Source organism: Triturus cristatus, chromosome 6 (genome assembly GCF_964204655.1).
Source record: "Triturus cristatus chromosome 6, aTriCri1.1, whole genome shotgun sequence".
In the NCBI taxonomy this organism is placed as follows: Eukaryota; Metazoa; Chordata; class Amphibia; order Caudata; family Salamandridae; genus Triturus; species Triturus cristatus.
Genome location: NC_140589.1, coordinates 1,102,835,766 through 1,102,852,599, shown reverse-complemented (window position 1 = coordinate 1,102,852,599; position 16,834 = coordinate 1,102,835,766).

Here is a 16,834-nt window from a genome sequence, read left to right as displayed (position 1 = left end):
CCTTAGCTATTAGGCCAGAGAAAGAGTTAAGACCTTAGCTATTAGGCCAGAGTAAGAGTTAAGACCTTAGCTATTAGGCCAGAGTACGAGTCTAAGACCTTAGCTATCAGGCCAGAGTACGAGTCTAAGACCTTAGCTATTAGGCCAGAGTAAGAGTTAAGACCTTAGCTATTAGGCCAGAGTAAGAGTTAAGACCTTAACCATTAGGCCAGAATATGAGTCTAAGACCTTAGCTATTAGGCCAGAGTAAGAGTTAAGACCTTAACCATTAGGCCAGAGTACGAGTCTAAGACCTTAGCTATTAGGCCAGAGTAAGAGTTAAGACCTTAACCAGTAGGCCAGAGTAAGAGTTAAGAACTTAACCTGTAGGCCATAGTACGAGTCTAAGACCTTAGCTATTAGGCCAGAGTAAGAGTTAAGACCTTAGCTATTAGGCCAGAGTAAGAGTTAAGACCTTAACCATTAGGCCAAAGTACGAGTCTAATACCTTAGCTATTAGGCCAGCGTAAGAGTTAAGACCTTAGCTATTAGGCCATAGTAAAAGTTAAGACCTTAACCAGTAGGCCAGATTAAGAGTTAAGACCTTAACCATTAGGCCAGAGTACGAGTCTAAGACCTTAGCTATTAGGCCAGAGTAAGAGTTAAGACCTTAACCAGTAGGCCAGTGTAAGAGTTAAGACCTTAACCATTAGGCCAGAGTACGAGTCTAAGACCTTAGCTATTAGGCCAGAGTAAGAGTTAAGACCTTAACCAGTAGGCCAGTGTAAGAGGTAAGACCTTAACCATAAGGCCAGAGTACGAGTCTAAGACCTTAGCTATTAGGCCAGAGTACGAGTCTAAGACCTTAGCTATTAGGCCAGAGTAAGAGTTAAGACCTTAGCTATTAGGCCAGAGTAAGTCTAAGACCTTAGCTATTAGGCCAGAGTAAGAGTTAAGACCTTAACCAGTAGGCCAGTGTAAGTGTTAAGACCTTAACCATTAGGCCAGAGTACGAGTCTAAGACCTTAGCTATTAGGCCAGAGTACGAGTCTAAGACCTTAGCTATTAGGCCAGAGTAAGAGTTAAGACCTTAGCTATTAGGCCAGAGTAAGAGTTAAGACCTTAGCTATTAGGCCAGAGTACGAGTCTAAGACCTTAGCTATTAGGCCAGAGTAAGAGTTAAGACCTTAACCAGTAGGCCAGTGTAAGAGTTAAGACCTTAACCATTAGGCCAGAGTACGAGTCTAAGACCTTAGCTATTAGGCCAGAGTACGAGTCTAAGACCTTAGCTATTAGGCCAGAGTAAGAGTTAAGACCTTAACCAGTAGGCCAGTGTAAGAGTTAAGACCTTAACCATTAGGCCAGAGTACGAGTCTAAGACCTTAGCTATTAGGCCAGAGTACGAGTCTAAGACCTTAGCTATTAGGCCAGAGTAAGAGTTAAGACCTTAGCTATTAGGCCAGAGTAAGAGTTAAGACCTTAGCTATTAGGCCAGAGTACGAGTCTAAGACCTTAGCTATTAGGCCAGAGTACGAGTCTAAGACCTTAGCTATTAGGCTAGAGTAAGAGTTAAGACCTTAGCTATTAGGCAAGAGTAAGAGTTAAGACCTTAGCTATTAGGCCAGAGTACGAGTCTAAGACCTTAGCTATTAGGCCAGAGTAAGAGTTAAGACCTTAACCCGTAGGCCAGTGTAAGAGTTAAGACCTTAACCATTAGGCCAGAGTACGAGTCTAAGACCTTAGCTATTAGGCCAGAGTACGAGTCTAAGACCTTAGCTATTAGGCCAGAGTAAGTGTTAAGACCTTAACCATTAGGCCAGAGTACCAGTCTAAGACCTTAGCTATTAGGCCAGAGTAAGAGTTAAGACCTTAGCTATTAGGCCAGAGTAAGAGTTAAGACCTTAACCATTAGGCCAGAGTACGAGTCTAACACCTTAGCTATTAGGCCAGAGTAAGAGTTAAGACCTTAAACATTAGGCCAGAGTACGAGTCTAAGACCTTAGCTATTAGGCCAGACTAAGAGTTAAGACCTTAGCTATTAGGCCAGAGTACGAGTCTAAGACCTTAGCTATTAGGCCAGAGTAAGAGTTAAGACCTTAAACAGTAGGCCAGAGTAAGAGTTAAGACCTAACCTGTATGACCTTAGCTATTAGGCCAGAGTAAGAGTTAAGACCTTAGCTATTAGGCCAGAGTAAGAATTAAGACCTTAACCAGTAGGCCAGAGTAAGAGTTAAGACCTTAACCTGTAGGCTAGAGTAAGAGTTAAGACCTTAACCTGTAGGCCATAGTACGAGTCTTAGACCTTAGCTATTAGGCCAGAGTAAGAGTTAAGACCTTAGCTATTAGGCCAGAGTAAGAATTAAGACCTTAACCAGTAGGCCAGAGTAAGAGTTAAGACCTTAACCTGTAGGCCATAGTACGATTCTAAGACCTTAGCTATTAGGCCAGAGTAAGAGTTAAGACCTTAACCAATAGGCCAGAGTATGAGTTAAGACCTTAACCATTAGGCCAGAGTACGAGTCTAAGACCTTAGCTATTAGGCCAGAGTACGAGTCTAAGACCTTAGCTATTAGGCCAGAGTAAGAGTTAAGACCTTAGCTATTAGGCCAGGGTAAGAGTTAAGACCTTAGCTATTAGGCCAGGGTACGAGTCTAAGACCTTAGCTATTAGGCCAGAGTAAGAGTTAAGACCTTAACCATTAGGCCAGAGTACGAGTCTAAGACCTTAGCTATTAGGCCAGAGTAAGAGTTAAGACCTTAACCAGTAGGCCAGAGTAAGAGTTAAGACCTTAACCAGTAGGCCAGAGTACAAGTCTAAGACCTTAGCTATTAGGCCAGAGTAAGAGTTAAGATCATAGCTATTAGGCCAGAGTATGAGTCTAAGAGCTTAGCTATTAGGCCAGAGTAAGAGCTAAGACCTTAACCATTAGGCCAGAGTACGAGTCTAAGACCTTAGCTGTTAGGCCAGAGTAAGAGTTAAGACCTTAGCTATTAGGCCAGAGTAAGAGTTAAGACTTTAACCATTAAGCCAGAGTAAGAATAAAGACCTTAAACATTAGGCCAGAGAAAGAGTCTAAGACCTTAACCATTAGGCCGGAGTAAGAGCTAAGACGTTAACCATTAGGCCAGAGTAAGAGTCTAAGACCTTAACCATTAGGCCAGAGTAAGAGTTAAGACCTTAACCATCAGGCCAGAGTAAGAGTCTGGCCAGAGTAAGAGTTAAGACCTTTACCATTAGGCCAGATTAAGAGTCTATGGGCCATATGTAGGTAAATTATTTTTACCGATTCTTAAATACCGAATTTTACCGAATCGGTATTTAAGAATCGGTAAGTTATATGTAGGTCAACAATCGGTAAACATTACCGAATCGGTAAAATTCGGTAAACATGAATCGGAATTTACCGATTCGGTAAATACCGAAGTGGTATTTTCCGATTCGGTAAATACCAACGTGGTATATTCCGATTCGGTAAATACCGATTCGGTAAATACCGAATGGGCAGTTCAAAAACACATGACTGCAAGCAGCCAATCCTGTGCAACCTCAACCCCACCCAACCAGGGAGTGGCCACACCCAGGCAGGTGCACACAATTAGCAGACTCTGGAGAGGCTGGGAGTGCTGAGGAGAGGAAGAGAGCAACTGCCAGATTCAGACCTGGAGACTGCAAGAATGGCCAGCCAGGACACAGAGAGGGAAGGAGGGGAGAGGAAGCGAAAGCTCAAATTCAGCCCAAAGGAGCTGCAAGTTCTGGTGGAGGAGGTCGTGAAGCAGCACCAGAAACTATTTGGAAAACTGTCACAGCAAGTGCCTGAGTCAGAAAAAAGAAAGATCTGGCTTGGAATCCAGGCACAGGTGAATGCCGTGGGAGTGACCCCCCGGGACATCGATGTCCTGAAGACGCGGTGGTATGACATCCGCATCATCACAAAGAGGAAGGTGGCAGATTTAAAAAAAGAGGCCAGCCAGACAGGAGGTGGACGCAACAGAGCACCAGCCCTGACAGAACTGGAGGAGCTAGTGGAGACAACGATTGAGCCAGAAAGCATCGTGGGGATTGGGGACGCTGACAGCTCCGCCAGAGGCACCTCCAAACAAGGTAAGACGCTTGCACAGCAATGTGCCCCCCCTACCCCAACTCCCAAAATGTGCCATGAGAATCCCACTCCAGTACAGGTATTAGTGCATGCCTGCAATGCATCATGGGAGATGTAGTCCCTGAAAGGCCAAACATGAGACGAGGACATTGAGATACTGTCTAGAAATTGTATTGTCATGTCATTCTAGAAAAAGCTTCAGGTACATTTAGCTGCTGTCGCTTTTCTGTCCACAGGCACTACTGCGCACAGAACTGGCCATGAGAAGGGAGAGAGGGCACACCACACACCCAGCACAGAGAAGGCCACCACCAGTTCCGCCCAGGGAACGGCACCACAGGCAGTTACACCACCCCAGCCAGCATCGCTGCTCCTGCCAGCATCCCCAGTCCTGCAGGTTTCACCACCATCTTCACCTCCTGCATTACACAGGTTGAGGAGGCGTCCTGCAGCCAGGTTGGATGTGACCGACTCATCATCCGAGGAGTCGAGGGGCCCGGAAACGTCCACTGTACCCCAGAATGTAACCCATGCCAGTGTGCCTTCCGAGTCTGAGGGAGAACACACAGTTGGCAGACGGCGCCGCAGGGCTCGGCCGCAGAGTCCACCTCCCCTTGGGCAGGGCCATGGAGTGTTCTCAGGTCTTGAGGGCACCATGGTGAAGATACAACGCGTCCAGGCAAGGGCAATGGTGTCCGTACAGCGACAGATGCGTGGCCTCAACAACACCTTTGGTAACATTGAAAAGGGCATCACCACCATGGCAGGGGGCATTGCTGATATGGCAGCGGGCATGCGGGACATGTCCCAATCCATCATGCAGCTGTGCTCGAAGTTCGATGAGGACAGGGCCACACGGCGCAGGGGACATCAGAGGAAGGATCAGACCTCGAGGGCAGTGAACCGGCTGGCGACTGCCACATCGCTGATCTGCAGGCGCTCTGTGGCGATGCAGGAGGGCCTTGCACAGTGCAGCACAGATGTGTCCAGGGGGATGGTTAGGGTCACAAGTGCACTAGAAGTGCTGCTCACCAGCCAGTCTGCAGCAGCTGGCGCTTTGGATGCTGGCGACACAGAAGACACGACCAGCAGGAGCAGCATAACCCCCCCTGTCCCAGACACTCGTCGGAGCAAAAGGCATCAACGTGGTGCCACTGGTACCCCAGCCAGTGAGGACGCCCCCTCAATTCCATCCCGCACTGCTGCGCGTGGGCGCAAACATTAATGCGTCATGAGAAACAATGACACATTTGGGTGAAGTAACCCTTAACTCAAAAAATTTTACTTTTTCATTGTTGTTGGAATACAATTTCCTTTGTGTTGTGGCGTAGTGCTGCCTGATTAAACTACGTTATGGCATCCAACTACAGGCTTTGTCCCCTTACTCATTCAGAAATAGTTGCATGTGATCTCTGCCCGTCTCACTCTTCCATCTGTTGCTGTTTGTACTCCTGCTGCGTTGGCCTCTGCATGTGCAGACTCATCATCAGTGTCCTCAGTATATGTAATTTCGACCTCTGTGCCTCTCTTTGTGGCAAGGTTGTGCAGCATTGCACAAGTGGCAATAATCTTGCAGCAGAGGATGGGTGTGTACTGGCGTGCACCTCCACTCTTATGGAGGCAGCGAAACCTGCTCTTCAGTAGTCCAAACGTGCGCTCCACCACATTGCGAGTAGATTTGTGTGCCACATTATATCGTCTCTCACTCTGGGTTGATGGGTGTAGGTAGGGAGTGAGGATGAATGACCGCACGGCATATGCACTGTCCCCTAGGTGAGTAAAAGGGAGACATCAGTCACATGCCTCAATACACTATGATTTGCACTGAGTACTATGTAGCGTCACTGTTACTTACCTAACAGATATCCTTCTCCAAATTCTCCCACAAGTAGTCGTGTGTAGATCCCACTGTTCTGGAAGATGTAGGAGTCATGGGTGCTCCCAGGGAATTTGGCAACGATATCAGTGATGATGTTCCCTGCATCGCAGATTACCTGCACATTGATGGAGTGGGTGGACTTTCTGTTTCTGTAGATGTGCTCAGTGGCAGCTGGTGGGCAGATTGGGATGTGTGGGCCATCTATACAGCCAATGACATGGGGGAACTGTGCCATGTGATAAAAGTCAGTTTTAGTTTTCTGCAGTTCAGCCTGTGTGTTTGGAAAGCTGATGTAGTGGTGCATTCTCTGCATCATGGCATCCAGGAACTTCCTGAAGAAACGGGACAGGCAACTCTGGGATACACCGCCCACCACAGCTATCACCCCCTGGTAACTGCCAGATGCAAGTAGGTGTAGGCTGCAGAGCACCTGCACATGTGGTGGGGTATGGCATGCGCCCTTCTTGTTGGCTGGTCCAGGAGTGGGTGCAGGTCCCTTATCAGGTCCATGATGGTTTGGGGGTGTAGCCTGTACCTTTCATGTATCTCTGTGTCAGTCAGTTGGAAGAGTGTGATGCGCTGTCTGTAGATGCGTTCCTCCCGTCTCCATATCCTCAGTCCTGCAGCCTGTAGACGTAGCCGCCTTGCAATGACATACAGAGCGGCCATGTTGTCCATGCTGTTGCATTTTGGGATTGCTTAAATGCACTGTTGAAAATTACCACCTGCTTTCTATCAGTGTTAATTACCGACTCTTATTTACCGATTTTGAAGGATTTCTTAATTACCGAATTTACATACATATCATTTTTCCGTATTACCACTTCATATTTACCACTTCATATTTACCGATTCGGAAAATATGTATTCGGTAAATTTGAAGCGGTATTTTTGCAGTCGGTAAATTTGAATCGGTATTTACCGATTCATATTTACCGAATATGGGTTTTTGGCCTCCTACATCTCAACTATCTAAATACCGGTCGGTAACGGGTTTTCTACCGAATTTCGGCCGTTACCTACCGGTATTTGGCTACCTACATGAGGCCCTAAGACCTTAACCATTAGGCCAGAGTAAGAGTTAAGACCTTAACCATTAGGCCAGAGTAAGAGTCTAAGACCTTAACCATTATGTCAGAGTAAGAGTCTAAGACCTTAGCTATTAGGCCAGACTAAGAGTTAAGACCTTAACCATCAGGCCAGAGTACGAGTCTAAGACCTTAGCTATTAGGCCAGAGTAAGAATTAAGACCTTAACCATTAGGCCAGAGTACGAGTCTATTACCTTAGCTATTAGGCCAGAGTAAGAGTTAAGACCTTAACCATTAGGCCAGAGTATGAGTCTAAGACCTTAGCTATTAGGCCAGAGTAAGAGTTAAGACCTTAACCAGTAAGCCAGAGTAAGAGTTAAGACCTTAACCTGTAGGCCATAGTACGAGTCTAAGACCTTAGCTATTAGGCCAGAGTAAGAGTTAAGACCTTAGCTATTAGGCCTGAGTAAGAGTTAAGACCTTAACCATTAGGCCAGAGTACAAGTCTAAGACCTTAGCTATTAGGCCAGAGTAAGAGTTAAGACCTTAACCATTAGGCCAGAGTAAGAGTTAAGACCTTAACCATTAGGCCAGAGTACGAGTCTAAGACCTTAGCTATTAGGCCAGAGTAAGAGTTAAGACCTTAGTTATTAGGGCAGAGTAAGAGTTAAGACCTTAACCAGTAGGCCATAGTACGAGTCTAAGACCTTAGCTATTAGGCCAGAGTAAGAGTTAAGACCTTAACCAGTAGGCCAGAGTAAGAGTTAAGAACTTAACCTTTAGGCCATAGTACGAGTCTAAGACCTTAGCTATTAGGCCAGAGTAAGAGTTAAGACCTTAGCAATTAGACCAGAGTAAGAGTTAAGACCTTAACCATTAGGCCAAAGTACGAGTCTAAGACCTTAGCTATTAGGCCAGATTAAGAGTTAGGACCTTAGCTATTAGGCCAGAGTAAAAGTTAAGACTTTAACCAGTAGGCCAGAGTAAGAGTTAAGACCTTAACCATTAGGCCAGAGTACGAGTCTAAGACCTTAGCTATTAGGCCAGAGTAAGAGTTAAGACCTTAACCATTAGGCCAGAGTACGAGTCTAAGACCTTAGCTATTAGGCCAGAGTACGAGTCTGAAACCTTAGCTATTAGGCCAGAGTAAGAGTTAAGACCTTAGCTATTAGGCCAGAGTAAGAGTTAAGACCTTAGCTATTAGGCCAGAGTACGAGTCTAAGACCTTAGCTATCAGGCCAGAGTACGAGTCTAAGACCTTAGCTATCAGGCCAGAGTAAGAGTTAAGACCTTAGCTATTAGGCCAGAGTAAGAGTTAAGACCTTAACCATTAGGCCAGAATATGAGTCTAAGACCTTAGCTATTAGGCCAGAGTAAGAGTTAAGACCTTAACCATTAGGCCAGAGTAAGAGTTAAGACCTTAACCATTAGGCAAGAGTACGAGTCTAAGACCTTAGCTATTAGGCCAGAGTAAGAGTTAAGACCTTAGCTATTAGGCCAGAGTAAGAGTTAAGACCTTAACCAGTAGGCCAGAGAAAGAGTTAAGACCTTCACCATTAGGCCAGAGTACGAGTCTAAGACCTTAGCTATTAGGCCAGAGTAAGAGTTAAGACCTTAACCAGTAGGCCAGAGTAAGAGTTAAGAACTTAACCTGTAGGCTATAGTACGAGTCTAAGACCTTAGCTATTAGGCCAGAGTGAGAGTTAAGACCTTAGCTATTAGGCCAGAGTAAGAGTTAAGACCTTAACCATTAGGCCAAAGTACGAGTCTAAGACCTTAGCTATTAGGCCAGCGTAAGAGTTAAGACCTTAGCTATTAGGCCATAGTAAAAGTTAAGACCTTAACCAGTAGGCCAGAGTAAGAGTTAAGACCTTAACCATTAGGCCAGAGTACGAGTCTAAGACCTTAGCTATTAGGCCAGAGTAAGAGTTAAGACCTTAACCAGTAGGCCAGTGTAAGAGTTAAGACCTTAACCATTAGGCCAGATTACGAGTCTAAGACCTTACCTATTAGGCCAGAGTAAGAGTTAAGACCTTAACCAGTAGGCCAGTGTAAGAGGTAAGACCTTAACCATAAGGCCAGAGTACGAGTCTAAGACCTTAGCTATTAGGCCAGAGTACGAGTCTAAGACCTTAGCTATTAGGCCAGAGTAAGAGTTAAGACCTTAGCTATTAGGCCAGAGTAAGAGTTAAGACCTTAGCTATTAGGCCAGAGTAAGAGTTAAGACCTTAGCTATTAGGCCAGAGTACGAGTCTAAGACCTTAGCTATTAGGCCAGAGTAAGAGTTAAGACCTTAACCAGTAGGCCAGTGTAAGTGTTAAGACCTTAACCATTAGGCCAGAGTACGAGTCTAAGACCTTAGCTATTAGGCCAGAGTACGAGTCTAAGACCTTAGCTATTAGGCCAGAGTAAGAGTTAAGACCTTAGCTATTAGGCCAGAGTACGAGTCTAAGACCTTAGCTATTAGGCCAGAGTACGAGTCTAAGACCTTAGCTATTAGGCTAGCGTAAGAGTTAGGACCTTAGCTATTAGGCCAGAGTAAGAGTTAAGACCTTAGCTATTAGGCCAGAGTACGAGTCTAAGACCTTAGCTATTAGGCCAGAGTAAGAGTTAAGACCTTAACCAGTAGGCCAGTGTAAGAGTTAAGACCTTAACCATTAGGCCAGAGTACGAGTCTAAGACCTTAGCTATTAGGCCAGAGTACGAGTCTAAGACCTTAGCTATTAGGCCAGAGTAAGAGTTAAGACCTTAACCAGTAGGCCAGTGTAAGAGTAGAGACCTTAACCATTAGGCCAGAGTACGAGTCTAAGACCTTAGCTATTAGGCCAGAGTACGAGTCTAAGACCTTAGCTATTAGGCCAGAGTAAGAGTTAAGACCTTAGCTATTAGGCCAGAGTAAGAGTTAAGACCTTAGCTATTAGGCCAGAGTACGAGTCTAAGACCTTAGCTATTAGGCCAGAGTACGAGTCTAAGACCTTAGCTATTAGGCTAGAGTAAGAGTTAAGACCTTAGCTATTAGGCCAGAGTAAGAGTTAAGACCTTAGCTATTAGGCCAGAGTACGAGTCTAAGACCTTAGCTATTAGGCCAGAGTAAGAGTTAAGACCTTAACCAGTAGGCCAGTGTAAGAGTTAAGACCTTAACCATTAGGCCAGAGTACGAGTCTAAGACCTTAGCTATTAGGCCAGAGTACGAGTCTTAGACCTTAGCTATTAGGCCAGAGTAAGTGTTAAGACCTTAACCATTAGGCCAGAGTACCAGTCTAAGACCTTAGCTATTAGGCCAGAGTAAGAGTTAAGACCTTAGCTATTAGGCCAGAGTAAGAGTTAAGTCCTTAACCAGTAGGCCAGAGTACGAGTCTAAGACCTTAGCTATTAGGCCAGAGTAAGAGTTAAGACCTTAACCAGTAGGCCAGAGTAAGAGTTAAGAACTTAATCTGTAGGCCATAGTACGAGTCTAAGACCTTAGCTATTAGGCCAGAGTAAAAGTTAAGACCTTAACCAGTAGGCCAGAGTGAGAGTTAAGACCTTAACCATTAGGCCAGAGTACGAGTCTAAAACCTTAGCTATTAGGCCAGAGTAAGAGTTAAGACCTTAACCAGTAGCCCAGTGTAAGAGTTAAGACCTTAACCATTAGGCCAGAATACGAGTCTAAGACCTTAGCTATTAGGCCAGAGTACGAGTCTACGACCTTAGCTATTAGGCCAGAGTAAGAGTTAAGACCTTAGCTATTAGGCCAGAGTAAGAGTTAAGACCTTAGCTATTAGGCCAGAGTACGAGTCTAAGACCTTAGCTATTAGGCCATAGTACGAGTCGAAGACCTTAGCTATTAGGCCAGAGTAAGAGTTAAGACCTTAGCTATTAGGCCAGAGTACGAGTCTAAGACCTTAGCTATCAGGCCATAGTACGAGTCTTACACTATAGCTATTAGGCCAGAGTAAGAGTTAAGACCTTAACCATTAGGCCAGAGTAAGAGTTAAGACCGTAACCATTAGGCAAGAGTACAAGTCTAAGACCTTAGCTATTAGGCCAGAGTAAGAGTTAAGACCTTAGCTATTAGGCCAGAGTAAGAGTTAAGACCTTAACCAATAGGCCAGAGTAAGAGTTAAGACCTTCACCATTAGGCCAGAGTACGAGTCTAAGACCTTAGCTATTAGGCCAGAGTAAGAGTTAAGACCTTAACCAGTAGGCCAGAGTAAGAGTTAAGACCTTAACCATTAGGCCAGAGTACCAGTCTAAGACCTTAGCTATTAGGCCAGAGTAAGAGTTAAGACCTTAGCTATTAGGCCAGAGTAAGAGTTAAGACCTTAACCTGTAGGCCAGAGTGAGAGTTAAGACCTTAACCTGTAGGCCAGAGTACGAGTCTAAGACCTTAGCTATTAGGCCAGGGTAAGAGTTAAGACCTTATCCAGTAGGCCAGAGTAAGAGTTAAGACCTTAGCTATTAGGCCAGAGTAAGAGTTAAGACCTTAGCTATTAGGCCAGAGTAAGAGTTAAGACCTTAACCATTAGGCAAGAGTACGAGTCTAAGACCTTAGCTATTAGGCCAGAGTAAGAGTTAAGACCTTAGCTATTAGGCCAGAGTAAGAGTTAAGACCTTAACCAATAGGCCAGAGTAAGAGTTAAGACCTTCACCATTAGGCCACAGTACGAGTCTAAGACCTTAGCTATTAGGCCAGAGTAAGAGTTAAGACCTTAGATATTAGGCCAGAGTAAGAGTTAAGACCTTAACCATTAGGCCAGAGTACGAGTCTAAGACCTTAGCTATTAGGCCAGAGTAGGAGTTAAGACCTTAACCAGTAGGCCAGAGTAAGAGTTAAGAACTTAACCTGTAGGCCATAGTACGAGTCTAAGACCTTAGCTATTAGGCCAGAGTAAGAGTTAAGACCTTAGCTATTAGGCCAGAGTAAGAGTTAAGACGTTAACCATTAGGCCACAGTACGAGTCTAAGACCTTAGCTATTAGGCCAGAGTAAGAGTTAAGACATTAACAAGTAGGCCAGAGTAAGAGTTAAGAACTTAACCTGTATGCCATAGTACAAGTTTAAGACCTTAGCTATTAGGCCAGAGTAAGAGTTAAGACCTTAGCTATTAGGCCAGAGTAAGAGTTAAGACCTTAACCATTAGGCCAAAGTACGAGTCTAAGACCTTAGCTATTAGGCCAGAGTAAGAGTTAAGACCTTAGCTATTAGGCCAGAGTAAAAGTTAAGACCTTAGCTATTAGGCCAGAGTAAGAGTTAAGACCTTAACCATTAGGCCAGAGTATGAGTCTAAGACCTTAGCTATTAGGCCAGAGTAAGAGTTAAGACCTTAACCAGTAGGCCAGAGTAAGAGTTAAGACCTTAACCATTAGTCCAGAGTACGAGTATAAGACCTTAGCTATTAGGCCAGAGAAAGAGTTAAGACCTTAGCTATTGGGCCAGAGTAAGAGTGAAGACCTTAACCATTAGGCCAGAGTACGAGTCTAAGACCTTAGCTATTAGGCCAGAGTAAGAGTTAAGACCTTAACCATTAGGCCAGAGTACGATTTTAAGACCTTAGCTATTAGGCCAGAGTAAGAATTAAGACCTTAGCTATTAGGCCTGAGTAAGAGTTAAGACCTTAGCTATTAGGCCAGAGTACGAGTTAAGACCTTAACCAGTAGGCCAGAGTAAGAGTTAAGACCTTAACCTGTAGGCTAGAGTAGGAGTTAAGACCTAAACCTGTAGGCCATACTATGAGTCTAAGACCTTAGCTACTAGGCCAGAGTAAGAGTTAAGACCTTAGCTATTAGGCCAGAGTAAGAGCTAAGACCTTAACCAGTAGGCCAGAGTAAGAGTTAAGACCTTAACCTGTAGGCCATAGTACGAGTCTAAGACCTTAGCTATTAGGCCAGAGTAAGAGTTAAGACCTTAACCAATAGGCCAGAGTAAGAGTTAAGACCTTAACCATTAGGCCAGAGTACGAGTCTAAGACCTTAGCTATTAGGCCAGAGTAAGAGTTAAGACCTTAACCAGTAGGCCAGAGTAAGAGTTAAGACCTTAACCATTAGGCCAGAGTACCAGTCTAAGACCTTAGCTATTAGGCCAGAGTAAGAGTTAAGACCTTAGCTATTAGGCCAGAGTAAGAGTTAAGACCTTAACCTGTAGGCCAGAGTGAGAGTTAAGACCTTAACCTGTAGGCCAGAGTACAAGTCTAAGACCTTAGCTATTAGGCCAGGGTAAGAGTTAAGACCTTATCCAGTAGGCCAGAGTAAGAGTTAAGACCTTAGCTATTAGGCCAGAGTAAGAGTTAAGACCTTAGCTATTAGGCCAGAGTAAGAGTTAAGACCTTAACCATTAGGCAAGAGTACGAGTCTAAGACCTTAGCTATTAGGCCAGAGTAAGAGTTAAGACCTTAGCTATTAGGCCAGAGTAAGAGTTAAGACCTTAACCAATAGGCCAGAGTAAGAGTTAAAACCTTCACCATTAGGCCACAGTACGAGTCTAAGACCTTAGCTATTAGGCCAGAGTAAGAGTTAAGACCTTAGATATTAGGCCAGAGTAAGAGTTAAGACCTTAACCATTAGGCCAGAGTACGAGTCTAAGACCTTAGCTATTAGGCCAGAGTAAGAGTTAAGACCTTAACCAGTAGGCCAGAGTAAGAGTTAAGAACTTAACCTGTAGGCCATAGTACGAGTCTAAGACCTTAGCTATTAGGCCAGAGTAAGAGTTAAGAACTTAGCTATTAGGCCAGAGCAAGAGTTAAGACGTTAACCATTAGGCCACGTACGAGTCTAAGACCTTAGCTATTAGGCCAGAGTAAGAGTTAAGACATTAACCAGTAGGCCAGAGTAAGAGTTAAGAACTTAACCTGTATGCCATAGTACGAGTTTAAGACCTTAGCTATTAGGCCAGAGTAAGAGTTAAGACCTTAGCTATTAGGCCAGAGTAAGAGTTAAGACCTTAACCATTAGGCCAAAGTACGAGTCTAAGACCTTAGCTATTAGGCCAGAGTAAGAGTTAAGACCTTAGCTATTAGGCCAGAGTAAAAGTTAAGACCTTAGCTATTAGGCCAGAGTAAGAGTTAAGACCTTAACCATTAGGCCAGAGTATGAGTCTAAGACCTTAGCTATTAGGCCAGAGTAAGAGTTAAGACCTTAACCAGTAGGCCAGAGTAAGAGTTAAGACCTTAACCATTAGTCCAGAGTACGAGTATAAGACCTTAGCTATTAGGCCAGAGAAAGAGTTAAGACCTTAGCTATTGGGCCAGAGTAAGAGTGAAGACCTTAACCATTAGGCCAGAGTACGAGTCTAAGACCTTAGCTATTAGGCCAGAGTAAGAGTTAAGACCTTAACCAGTAGGCCAGAGTAAGAGGATAAGACCTTAGCTATTAGGCCAGAGAAAGAGTTAAGACCTTAGCTATTAGGCCAGAGTAAGAGTTAAGACCTTAACCATTAGGCCAGAGTACGAGTCTAAGACCTTAGCTATTAGGCCAGAGAAAGAGTTAAGACCTTAGCTATTGGGCCAGAGTAAGAGTGAAGACCTTAACCATTAGGCCAGAGTACGAGTCTAAGACCTTAGCTATTAGGCCAGAGTAAGAGTTAAGACCTTAACCATTAGGCCAGAGTACGATTTTAAGACCTTAGCTATTAGGCCAGAGTAAGAATTAAGACCTTAGCTATTAGGCCTGAGTAAGAGTTAAGACCTTAACCAGTAGGCCAGAGTAAGAGTTAAGACCTTAACCTGTAGGCCAGAGTAGGAGTTAAGACCTAAACATGTAGGCCATACTATGAGTCTAAGACCTTAGCTACTAGGCCAGAGTAAGAGTTAAGACCTTAGCTATTAGGCCAGAGTAAGAGCTAAGACCTTAACCAGTAGGCCAGAGTAAGAGTTAAGACCTTAACCTGTAGGCCATAGTACGAGTCTAAGACCTTAGCTATTAGGCCAGAGTAAGAGTTAAGACCTTAACCAGTAGGCCAGAGTAAGAGTTAAGACCTTAACCATTAGGCCAGAGTACGAGTCTAAGACCTAAGCTATTAGGCCAGAGTAAGAGTTAAGACCTTAGCTATTAGGCCAGAGTAAGAGTTAAGACCTTAACCAGTAGGCGAGAGTGAGAGTTAAGACCTTAACCTGTAGGCCATCGTATGAGTCTAAGACCTTAGCTATTAGGCCAGAGTAAGAGTTAAGACCTTGGCTATTAGGCCAGAGTAAGAGTTAAGACCTTAACCATTAGGCCAGAGTAAGAGTTAAGACCTTAACCATAAGGCCAGAGTATGAGTCTAAGACCTTAGCTATTAGGCCAGAGTAAGAGTTAAGACCTTAACCTGTAGGCCAGAGTACGAGTCTAAGACCTTAGCTGTTAGGCCAGAGTAAGAGTTAAGACCTTAACCAGTAGGCCAGAGTAAGAGTTAAGACCTTAACCTGTAGGCCATAGTACGAGTCTAAGACCTTAGCTATTAGGCCAGAGTAAGAGTTAAGACCTTGACCAGTAGGCCAGAGTAAGAGTTAAGACCTTAACCTGTAGGCCAGAGTGAGAGTTAAGACCTTAACCTGTAGGCCAGAGTACGAGTCTAAGACCTTAGCTATAAGGCCAGGGTAAGAGTTAAGACCTTATCCAGTAGGCCAGAGTAAGAGTTAAGACCTTAGCTATTAGGCCAGAGTAAGAGTCAAGACCTTAGCTATTAGGCCAGAGTAAGAGTTAAGACCTTAACCATTAGGCCAAAGTACGAGTCTAAGACCTTAGCTATTAGGCCAGAGTAAGTGTTAAGACCTTAGCTATTAGGCCAGAGTAAAAGTTAAGACCTTAACCAGTAGGCCAGAGTGAGAGTTAAGACCTTAACCATTAGGCCAGAGTACGAGTCTAAAACCTTAGCTATTAGGCCAGAGTAAGAGTTAAGACCTTAACCAGTAGCCCAGTGTAAGAGTTAAGACCTTAACCATTAGGCCAGAATACGAGTCTAAGACCTTAGCTATTAGGCCAGAGTACGAGTCTACGACCTTAGCTATTAGGCCAGAGTAAGAGTTAAGACCTTAGCTATTAGGCCAGAGTAAGAGTTAAGACCTTAGCTATTAGGCCAGAGTACGAGTCTAAGACCTTAGCTATTAGGCCATAGTACGAGTCGAAGACCTTAGCTATTAGGCCAGAGTAAGAGTTAAGACCTTAGCTATTAGGCCAGACTACGAGTCTAAGACCTTAGCTATCAGGCCATAGTACGAGTCTTACACTATAGCTATTAGGCCAGAGTAAGAGTTAAGACCTTAACCATTAGGCCAGAATAAGAGTCTAAGACCTTAGCTATTAGGCCAAAGTAAGAGTTAAGACCTTAACCATTAGGCCAGAGTAAGAGTTAAGACCTTAACCATTAGGCAAGAGTACGAGTCTAAGACCTTAGCTATTAGGCCAGAGTAAGAGTTAAGACCTTAGCTATTAGGCCAGAGTAAGAGTTAAGACCTTAACCAATAGGCCAGAGTAAGAGTTAAGACCTTCACCATTAGGCCACAGTACGAGTCTAAGACCTTAGCTATTAGGCCAGAGTAAGAGTTAAGACCTTAGCTATTAGGCCAGAGTAAGAGTTAAGACCTTAACCATTAGGCCAGAGTACGAGTCTAAGACCTTAGCTATTAGGCCAGAGTAAGAGTTAAGACCTTAACCAGTAGGCCAGAGTAAGAGTTAGGAACTTAACCTGTAGGCCATAGTACGAGTCTAAGACCTTAGCTATTAGGCCAGAGTAAGAGTTAAGACCTTAGCTATTAGGCCAGAGTAAGAGTTAAGACGTTAACCATTAGGCCACAGTACGAGTCTAAGACCTTAGCTATTAGGCCAGAGTAAGAGTTAAGACATTAACCAGTAGGCCAGAGTAAGAGTTAAGAACTTAACCTGTATGCCATAGT